Genomic DNA, 10343 nt, shown 5'->3' with positions numbered 1-10343 from the left:
CCAGTCGTTGAACTTGCTGTTACAGCTGGAGAATGACATAGCACTGGCAGCGGCGATCAGAGCCAGGACGACGAGAACGACAAAGACGGTGTTCATCTTGATTGGTTGGTGTTGAGTTGAACTCTGGAAAACAACGCAAAGCAAATAATACCGTCACAGTTTTGTTAAAAAATAAAATAATAACGGTTTCATCCCTATCTGTCTTCGGTTTAGTTTTGCGTGTCCACGTTTGCGATGTTACATCTCTATCATGATATTTTGACTAAATGCACTGGGTATTTGTACGTGGATTAGTTTGAAATTATTTTGACTTTTAGGAATTTTTTTTTTGTATGCGGAAACCGAAGTTGTATTATTTCGCTTACTTGTTCATTAAAAAAAAATAATAAAAAAGAAAGTAAAAAAAAGGGGGGGGGGCCCAATCAAGTAACAAACAAACAAACAAACAAAACAAACAAACAAAAACAGACAAACAAACAAACAAACAAACACACGAATACCAAACAAACAAACAAACAAAAAACGACCTTGTTTGGACGTACACAATTTAGAATGGGTTAGAGCTCAAACACGCATGCTCCATAACAGACCATACTTTTTCTGCGCCAGAACAATTCTGTACAGAAAAGTGCGGTTATACCGTCCACACAGGGTCCATAAGGACCATACAGATTTTTCCGGTTTCAAGATGGCACTCTAGAGGAAGCGCAAAATATTTCGGCTTTAGTGCCCTAGTATCCAAACGGAGTCATTAGATTCACCCAATTTTTTAAAGACCGGGGAGCTTTGGGAGAATTCAAATTGTTGCTCCATATATTTGCTGATGTTGAAAATGTTTGGAATATTTTCGAATTTCGCCAACAACATTTTATGGACCAAATCTCTGTTGGTGTAACTTTTGTCTTTTTAAAAATCAATATTTTTTTAAAAAACGCTGTTCTTGCCAGCACAAGTTCGATAAGCTGTGCATCGGCATCGTCCATTTTGCACCACGTGCGAAGTGTGTAACGGAGTGTGTGTGTGTATGCCAGCGTGTTTAGTGACGTCAACTCCCCCCTTTCTGTCCGCACTGCACGCTCGTTTTTGTTATCCGTGTTCTGGCATCCCCCCTCCCCCTAAATGTTGACTTGTTCGTTAAACTCATAGATCTAAACGTATATCTATTTTACTTACTAAATACATGCTTACAATAGAAATTATACGATCAAGCCATGAAAAGACATATATTAGAAATAGAAACAAAATATATTCAATACAATTGGTCTCTTTTAAGGACAAAGTGGCTATCCCGAAAAATGCTGTTTTGAGAAAATTGAAGGTGAAGTTTCTTTAAAAGACAAGGAGAGTTTTCTTCTATAACCAAACAAATATACACACCAATGAACCCAAACGTCTCCTATAGGTAGAGCAATGCCCACTTTTGGTGTAGGTCTAGATTTCTTGAAACCCCAGAATCTGGGTTAGCCCGCTTGTCCTTATAAGCGATCGATTATGGATATGATAATATACATGTGCCGCTTTTCTTCTCAATGTTGTATGTTACTGCTGGGAATGTGGCAGTCTAACCACAAGACATGAGACGAAAATACCAGAGAGGAAGTAACAAGGTATCAAGATGGCAATAGTTCAGTGGCTTACGGGATTAAAAAAAATTCTAGACTCAAATAGATTATTCTGAAGTTGTGGACAAAAACTGGTGTACTCAGCAAAGGTGTTACTTCTTCTTTAATCAAACTTGTTCATAGTCATATTTTAGCTTCTTCTGTCTTCAAACCTATTTATAGCACATCGTGTAATCTATTCTTCAGATAACTTTTCAATAGTAGAGAGGGACATTTCTTCCTTCTCCAAACTTCCTTCCAACTTATCACAACTAGAAATATATTTTTTTTATATCAAGCGTAAAAAATATAGTGGAGGATTTTCAGTAGAAACTGCAAATTTCTCTTTTCCCAAAAATAAAGAAGAATCTTTAGTTCAACTACGTTTTGTGAAAATAAAAATGAGCTTCGAACCTAGGAACCTGCAATCAAACGATTATGAGGCCAGTAGCCTAACAACTAGATTGCAGACGCCATGTATTTTGTGATTTCTAAAGTAGACAAACAGATCTCACCTGAAAGGTTCCGACTTGATCAGCAAATATCTGGCTACTAGGAGCTGTGGTGTCGTCTGCAGAAATTGTCCTTCTTTTTATCTGACTGGAGCTCGGGAGTGGGCGTGGTCAAACTGTCTCAACATGAAAGTGATAGGAAGATTTTCATCATCTGTTCTGTCTTTGAACTAGGGGAAAACTGTGTTTTAAGTTCGCTGTCACAAGATAGAGCAAGGCTGTTTTAGATACCATAGAAGTGCGACTTTGCTCAGTAGCTGTGTGAAAGTTTTAGAGGTCACATTACTGCGTTCACGTCACAAGCAGTGAGCCTGCCTGGCATGATCTTTCTACTTTTTGCACGTGTGTGAGTGTCCAGGGTTTGAAAAATAAAACAGGGCGTTTAACAAAACTTCACAAACTGTTGTTATTTCATTAGATATGTAAAGCCAGGGGTTGACAAAGAGTAACATGGACGGTCACCATTAAAACATGGACTGGCCTGGATAAGGCAGTATGTGCAACGGCAGCTCGTGACCGTGAAATATGGAGGGTTATTTCACATCAACCTCCGAGTCAGAGCCAGAGATGACACCTCCAGGTTTTACAGGTATGTAAAGTTCGTAGACCAAGGGAAGTAATTATCAATTTTTGCTGATCAAGGTTTGTGTGTTAATGGCTCCTTGGTGAAAGTAATGTTGCTATTATCGATCCAGAGAGAAGGAGATAATATGCTCGTCGAAGTCCATGAGCCCAGAACAGGTGTTACATTAATTAAACTAACTAAGAGCTCTGTCACAGTACACCCGTTGTTCGCACAGTTCCGTTCCATCGTAGAAAAAGAGTGACGTGCACTATTATTTTTATCGCAGTGAGCCTGCAGCCCGAAGGAAATATTATATCAGTTAATTGCTGTTCTTTATCAGAACCTTAGTGTTCTTATCACAATTGTCATCATCATCATCATCATCATCATCATCATCATGTCATCATCATCATCATCATCATCATCATCATCATCATCATCATCATCATCATCAACAGCAGAGAGAAGAAGCAACCGTGTCACGTAAAACTGTTGCTAGTGAGGATAAGATAAGATAAACTATTATTATCCAGATACAGGCACATCGGTTCGGTGGCCATACAGGAAGTCTAAAAACAGAGGACATACTGAAAGGCAATAACTCGGTCGCTAGTTCACCAATTTTAATAAAACTTCGAGCAAATAGAATTCAACCACGGGACATCAGGTTTGTAAATATGAAGAAAATCCATCTAACTTTAACACCTCTGTAGGATATAAAGTTTTAAAGATTTCAACCAAATTTGGGTAAAATACAATATTTTACTACTTAGAAACGTTCAGCTACAGTCGTTTGGTCAGCCCGTTCTGGTTTCAGGACAAGTATAGAAAAACTACGACAGTCACATCAGATGGATATTTCACCGTGCTGAGAAAGTTTTGGAGAAGTTTGGGGAGGAGAAGGTGTTGTGCTGTAGAGGCCTGGTTCTAGTGGAATGGGGCCACACCCCTATTCTCTAGAGTAGCCTTTGTGTGGTTGTAAGAAAGGTTTAGAGAACGCCATATTGCCCGAAAGTTTACAAATGAATGGTCAGCACATTCCTCCAAACTTGATACCTTTAAATCATTACCTTTGGGTTTTTTGACAGACACAGTCTAGGGAAACTAGCCACAAACAATCAAACAGTTGAAACTCAACGCTGAGCACAGCATTCAAGGAACTGACCCAAAAACATGCCAAGGGGTTCTTCCAAAATTCCAGTGGCGTACTGGAGCTTGTCTGGAGAGAAATGGTCTACAGCTGGAGATTTAAACAGTCATCACCTCCCTGGGTTTATTTGGTAACATAATTGTTAGTCTAAATCTGTTCTTCAATATACACATTATAATGACTATTTGAAATAAATCAGTATGGTTGATTCTCAAAAAGTTGCAAAGTTTTGCTTTTCTCTCAATTTTGGAAATTTAAAAAAATTAAAACTTGATCATATTCGAACATGGTGGTTGATTTATTTCATTTTGACAAATGTAATGTCTATCTAGTTGAATTTAATTTCTTCAAAGTTTTGTTTAGTAGGTTTAAAGATGACCGAGTTACTGCCTTTTAAATGGGTCCTCTTTTTTTAGACACCCTGGATTTATAACTCTACTAAAAGGAGGACAATTTTTCGGTGTCAGAACTTGAATTTCAGTACATGTACCGACACTTTTGTTGGCGTTGTCACTGGTTTTTTGGCATACGAGCTTTAAAAAAGTTTCCTCATAGATTTAGCATCTCTTCTGTATCTGAACTTACGCCATAATAATATGTTGCTTTCAACATGCTTGTGATTTTTCTTTTGGCATTCATGTTTGTATATTTCTTTTGATGCCTTTGTGCTCGATCCTCCTCACCTTTATCACCTCCTCTCAGATTCTGAGCATTTTCGTCACCGATTTTTTTTCAATTCAGTCTTTAGTTCATCTATTTTGTGTTCTCGTTTGGGTAGCTTTTTCCTCTTCATGTCCAGATTGTCTGTCTTTTTATTTTCCTTTGTTTTTTTTGGTTTTTTTCTTTATTTGGTTTTGCTATGGTTTTAAAATCTTTGCCACTTCTTCTTTTACGATGTTGTGCAGTGTTTCAACAGTAGCTGAATTTCCCTAAAGAACACTAAATCTATTTTTAGCCCCAGTTAAAAACATAATATGTTTGTGTAGTTCCAGTATCTTTAAATCTATTTTCAGAGGATCATGTCGCTTTATCTTCTTGAGTCTCATGATCGTTCTGTTTACCTTTGTTTTAAGCTCGGAGCATGCATTGGTCGCTGTCAATGTCGGCTGATGTAATCACTCTACAGTTCTTAACCTCATCCGTACCCCGGGATTGTATTCTTCACATTTTAGAATACTTCTGGTATGAAGATCTCTTTCTTCAAACTTTCAGTATTTCTCAAAAAATCATTATGACAGACTGCTATCTGAAGCGTACAAATCGGATTAACCAGTGAATGTTCTCTTTGGAAAGTGGTGGCACAGAGTTCCCCACGTCGTGTGGATACGGTAGTAAAACACGACGTACGGATAAGGTTAATGATGTCTTCGTCCAAAGTGAGGATGAAGTCGATTTGTTTTTTGGTTGTTTTTTTCCCAATGCCTGTTTTTAGCTTTTACGAAAGAGTATTCATGATGCACTATCGCTTTATTCTGCAAAGTTTATTACTATTTCTGCTCTAATATTTCTGAGTTCAATGCTGCGTGGTCCCATTCCTCGAATCTCTTCCTTTCCCGCTGTCAGTACAATTTTTGCATTTAAGTTAATCATCATTATGGAGTATTTTATGGGTTGAGGACCGCCGATTCTTGCAAGAACTTTGAAAAGCCAGTCTCGCCTTACGAGGTCGATGCTTTTTTCTGGACCAATGAATGTTACACGCAGTGACAGCTCTTGCTTTTTTCATTACTCCTGGAGTTTTAAGAAGAACATAGAAATCTACAGTATACTACAGAGTGATCTAAGGACAGATTCTGATTCTGAGGTCCTGTCAGCGAGCTTTGAGGGGGGAGGGGGGTATGTCCATGTCAAACGCGCGATCAGTTTTTTTGCAATGTTCAACAAGAATATTTCTGTATAACTATTGCCGTTACAGCGGTCTCCTTTGCCCGTATACAGGGTGACAATGTTGCAGTCTCGCGTTTCTTGGTGGACTGAGCCCTCTTCCCAACACCGACAGAGCAGTTGATCCACTTTATTACTTCAGCGAAAATTCCACCCAGTCTTCATGTTCTGACAAAGACAATCTTTATTCAACTCACAGGGAGAATTTTGTCTTGGTCGTTTACTATGACAGTGGAATGTACAAAGGTTATGTGCTCTCACGCATCCACACAACAAGACAGGACATTTGTAAATACATGTTCTACGAAATGAAACAACCCACTCCGTAAACCATTCCCCCCCCACCATCTCTCTCTCTCTCTCTCTCTCTCTCTCTCTCTCTCTCTCTCTCTCTCTCTCTCTCTCTCTCCCTCTCTCTCTCTCTCTCTTTCTCTCTCTCTTTCTCTCTCTCTCTGTATCTCTCTTTCTCTCTCTTTGTATCTCTCTCTCTCTCTCTCTCTCTCTCTCTCTCTCTCTCTCTCTCTCTCTCTCTTTGTGTGTGTGTGTGTATGTGTGTGTGTTTGTGTGTTTCATTTGTAGCGCTGTTTGTTCAGTAACCTCACTGCAGTTGGTACGAATTGAATTTCTATTTCTGTCTGTTCTTGCTTTCTTGGAAATATATCGTTTTCTGAAACTCCGATGTCATAGGATGGCTTTGGTTATTCAGCATTATTTCCGCATTTTCTTTATAGAACGTTTGTCTTCTACAGAGATTCAGGTTTATATAGGTCTCTACCAATTGTTCACTTTTCCTTTCTGATCAACTTGTTATTTTTATGATGTGCTGTCTTCCCAAGTTGCTACTATAGCAAGAAAGACCAATGTTTATCAAAGTTTCTATTGTGGCGGTGCAGAATATCTGAAAATGGATGGATTTAGATTGTAGGACTTAAGTTCCATCTGAAAGTACAGCCTCTAACTCACGCTTTTAACTATATTGTCCACGTGCTTTGGCCATGTAAATTTGTTGTTGATTGTAATACGGTGTGCCCACTACGGACGGGATCGGCCGATCGGGCCGATTGCCCGACTCGGTCGCCTAAAAAACTAACGTGTTTGTTTTCAGTTTCAAGCGACTAAGTCGAGCGATCGGCCCGATCCAGCCGTTAGTAGGCACCCCGTATAAGACCATCTATGATGGACATGGCAGGTCACGACTTCGCCTTTCGGTCAGTCCGTAGGATCAAGAATGGTTAAGGAGACGCAGAAAATAAAAGCGTTTTATCAGATCATTTTGGGATTAATGCGTTGAAAATAAAAGCCATTTCTACAAGGGTGATCTGATAAAACGCCTTCTTCTTATTTGTTTGTTTGTTGTGTTTTTTTGTCTCAAATTCGATGAAATGTGGTTCAGTCATGGTAAATGAGATATATCTTCTTGGGGGATAGTATTATAAAACAAACAAACCCATTGCTATTTGTTTAATTAGCAACAAACAATAAAAAACCCACTAAATAGCGATTATCTCAAAACCTTGATTTTTAGAAAAATGGGTTTTATCAGATCACGGCAGAACTGCTCCACAGCCTCCAATGTGGCGTGTGAGATATCACTTTTCATAAGCCGGGGTCTGTGGTCTGACGGGTAGGCGCTTGGTTGTGGCACGCAGTAGATCCGAGTTTTATTCCAGGAGGGGAGCGATTTTTACAGAGTATCTCGAAATGGTGAAATAGTGAAATGGTATAGGTTTAACGCCCCAATCAACACTATTAGGTTACTTAAGTTTAACGTCTTTCTCCGAAAGGACCGAGGCAAGTGGGAAATTCGTGTAAAGTGCCTTTCCCAAAGACACAACGTCGTACCGAGCTGAGGCTTGAACCCCCGAACCCGCAATCTCACGATAGAGTATCTCGGTCTTTTTGCTGGGATGTTGTGTCCTTCTCAGTCCGGGTTGGCCCTGAAGCAGGGTTCGAAGCCCGCCTCCTAAATGATTTCTTGAACTTATTTCGTTGTGTGTTTCTTTGGTTTTTTGTTTTTGGTAAGTGTTTTACTGCATAAGGTCATATGTGCGCGCGGGACACACCTAACTTTTTCTGTTGAAAGGAAATTTCGAATTTTGCCCGAGTAGCGGCCGAAGTCTACTTTTATTGATTTTAGACCACCAAGTGATCTTTAATGTGCGCAGCTTGCACACGGGGCCTTCCAGGATTTTTCGCCCTTGTCCGAGAAGGCTCGGTGTAGATCTTTCCTACCAGAAGATCAGGGGTGTGGCTGAAAGACAGCAGTGAGAAGTAGCCAATGAGAAGCAGTAGAAAGGCTGCAGAAAGAGTCAGGAGCACAGAGGATGGGGCAAAGGAGGTGAGAGGATGGGAGCAGAAACAGGAGACGAAAGCAGACGACAGAACATTGATAGAGAAAAGGAAAGAAGGTGAAAGGAGACAATTTTTAGAGAAGAAAATGTTTCGGTCGCTACCTGGATTCGAACCCGGGACTTTTGAATGAGAGGCCAACACCTCAGCCTCTAGGCCACGAGAACCCTCTGTTGTGTGTTTGACCCCCCCCCCCGTTGGCCCCGAGATTCCCCCCCCCCCCCCCCCCCCCCGGCCACCGAGAAGTTCTCTGTCTCGGTTTACTTCCATAACCGTAGCGTCTTCGGAAACAACCACAAGATGGAGGTAATAATTTAATTGTACCACTGATCTCTGGGTTTCCTATATGTTTACGGTACGGTGGAATCAGGCGCTCGTCAATTTTGGGGCACATGGACTTATTGATACCATCTTAAAGCATGTACATTTTGTCTCGCTTTTGATGGAGCACATATCCACATAATATTTTGAATAGCAGTCGAGATATTTGCGATTGAAAGAGCTGGAAGTCGCCTGGTGTCAGATGTACGAGTTTATTTTTATGATGTGTTGTAGCGAGAGAAAACGGCAGCTAAAGTTTGGTGACTTTCAAGGCAACAGTGTGCTAAAAAACTGCAAATAATTTACACATTTTTTGTCTTTGGTCTACATTTTCCAGTAAAATCTACTTAGAAATATGCTTTTAAATGGACAATGAAGGTGTTGCACAAAAAGTAAAGATATTTTTTAAAAAGAAATTGCCTAGCGGTCAGAGAAATGCCCGTTTCTTTGATTTCATTATTTTTTCTCTACCGATTCCACAGTGTCATAACAAATTTCACCAAGTAAATAAAGTGGCGAAGGTAGTGAATAAAAGCAAACCACTTTGGTCTGACTCAACATTCAGATAGCGGTCGGAGAGTTTTGTCTGCAACTGTACCATTGTGAAAAAGAACCCCAACAAAAACATGGACCAGAAAACATACAAGCAAAAGCAAAGCACACAAAAACATCTCCCACCCCAACCCCCACACACAAACACATACACACACACACACACATACACACACACACACATACACACACACACACACACACACACATACACACACACATACACACACATACACACACATACACACACACACACACACACACACACACACACACACACACACACACACACAACGCAAACGCAAAGATCTCGTGCAGTAGATTTATTCCGAAGTCCACGACCGGTAACGTGTTCAGGTGACATGACACATGGAGAACTTAGCTGTAATAACAAGATACAGAGAAACCTCCCATAGCAATGTCACACTTGTGTTGTCCATAACGGCCCTTACAATCGTTGTACCAGTCGCTGAACTTGCTGTTACAGCTGGAGAATGACATAGCACTGGCAGCGGCGATCAGAGCCAGGACGACGAGAACGACAAAGACGGTGTTGTTCATCTTGATTGGTTGATGTTGAGTTGAACTCTGGAAAACAGCAGAGATCAAATACCAGAATTTGCAATTAGAAAGTACAAACAGTTCGACTTCTAGAGACGGATACCGCGAAATATGCTTACAGTAGAAACACACAAGATTAAAGCATTAAGACTTGATGCCATGTTAGACCAACAAATGTAGATACGAAAATATACGGTGGGTCATACTCTTTTTATGTCCTTGACCATCAATGATTTATTTATAGAGGCACCAGCCATCCATGTCCAGGTGCCGTTTTAGCCTCTTTTTATGTCTCAACGTGGCTTTTAGAAAAGCACTTACGTTTGGCTAGATATGAGAAGAGAATATCAGAGAGGAAGTATCAAGCTGGCAATAGTACAGTATTGTTAGAGGTTTTCAACCCTTCAAGACTCGAATAGATCATTCTGAACTTGGGGGACATAATAACCATGTTCATTGTGCAGAAATTTCTTCTTTAATTTCTCGTAATCGAAAACTTTCTTTTCCCTTCAAATTTGTAAATAGTACTGGGAAGAATCTCTTCTGCTGTCAAACTTGTAAAAAGTAAATAGAAGAATTATTTTTTTTAAAAGTAGAAACCGGAATCTCTTGTTCTTTCAAAATTTTGAATGATAGAAAAAACACTTTTATTTCCCTCCAAACGTGTAGGTAGTGCAGGATTTTCATCTCACTTCAAACTGCTCAATTGTAGAGATAGAAAACAAACAGAACTCACCTGAAAGGTTCTGAATTGATCAGCAAATATCTGGCGACTAGGAGCTGTGGTGTCGTCTGCAGAAATTGTCCTTCTTTTTATCTGACTGGAGCTCGGGAGTGGGCGTGGTCAA

General features: G+C 40.0%; 1 long non-coding RNA gene across 1 annotated transcript; it reads right to left on the bottom strand.

Annotated features, from left to right (window-relative positions):
• Positions 1 to 9244: 9244 nt before the first annotated feature.
• Positions 9245 to 10330, bottom strand: LOC106013697. The gene is made up of 2 exons (XR_001185412.2): positions 10232 to 10330; positions 9245 to 9522 (listed from the first exon to the last, which is right to left on the bottom strand). It is a non-coding gene; the product is annotated as an uncharacterized LOC106013697 (long non-coding RNA).
• Between the last annotated feature and the right edge of the window lie 13 nt (positions 10331 to 10343).

This window comes from Aplysia californica, unplaced genomic scaffold (genome assembly GCF_000002075.1).
Source record: "Aplysia californica isolate F4 #8 unplaced genomic scaffold, AplCal3.0 scaffold01146, whole genome shotgun sequence".
In the NCBI taxonomy this organism is placed as follows: Eukaryota; Metazoa; Mollusca; class Gastropoda; order Aplysiida; family Aplysiidae; genus Aplysia; species Aplysia californica.
Note: the sequence above shows the minus strand (reverse complement) of the source record. Positions and strands in the feature narration are given on the sequence as shown.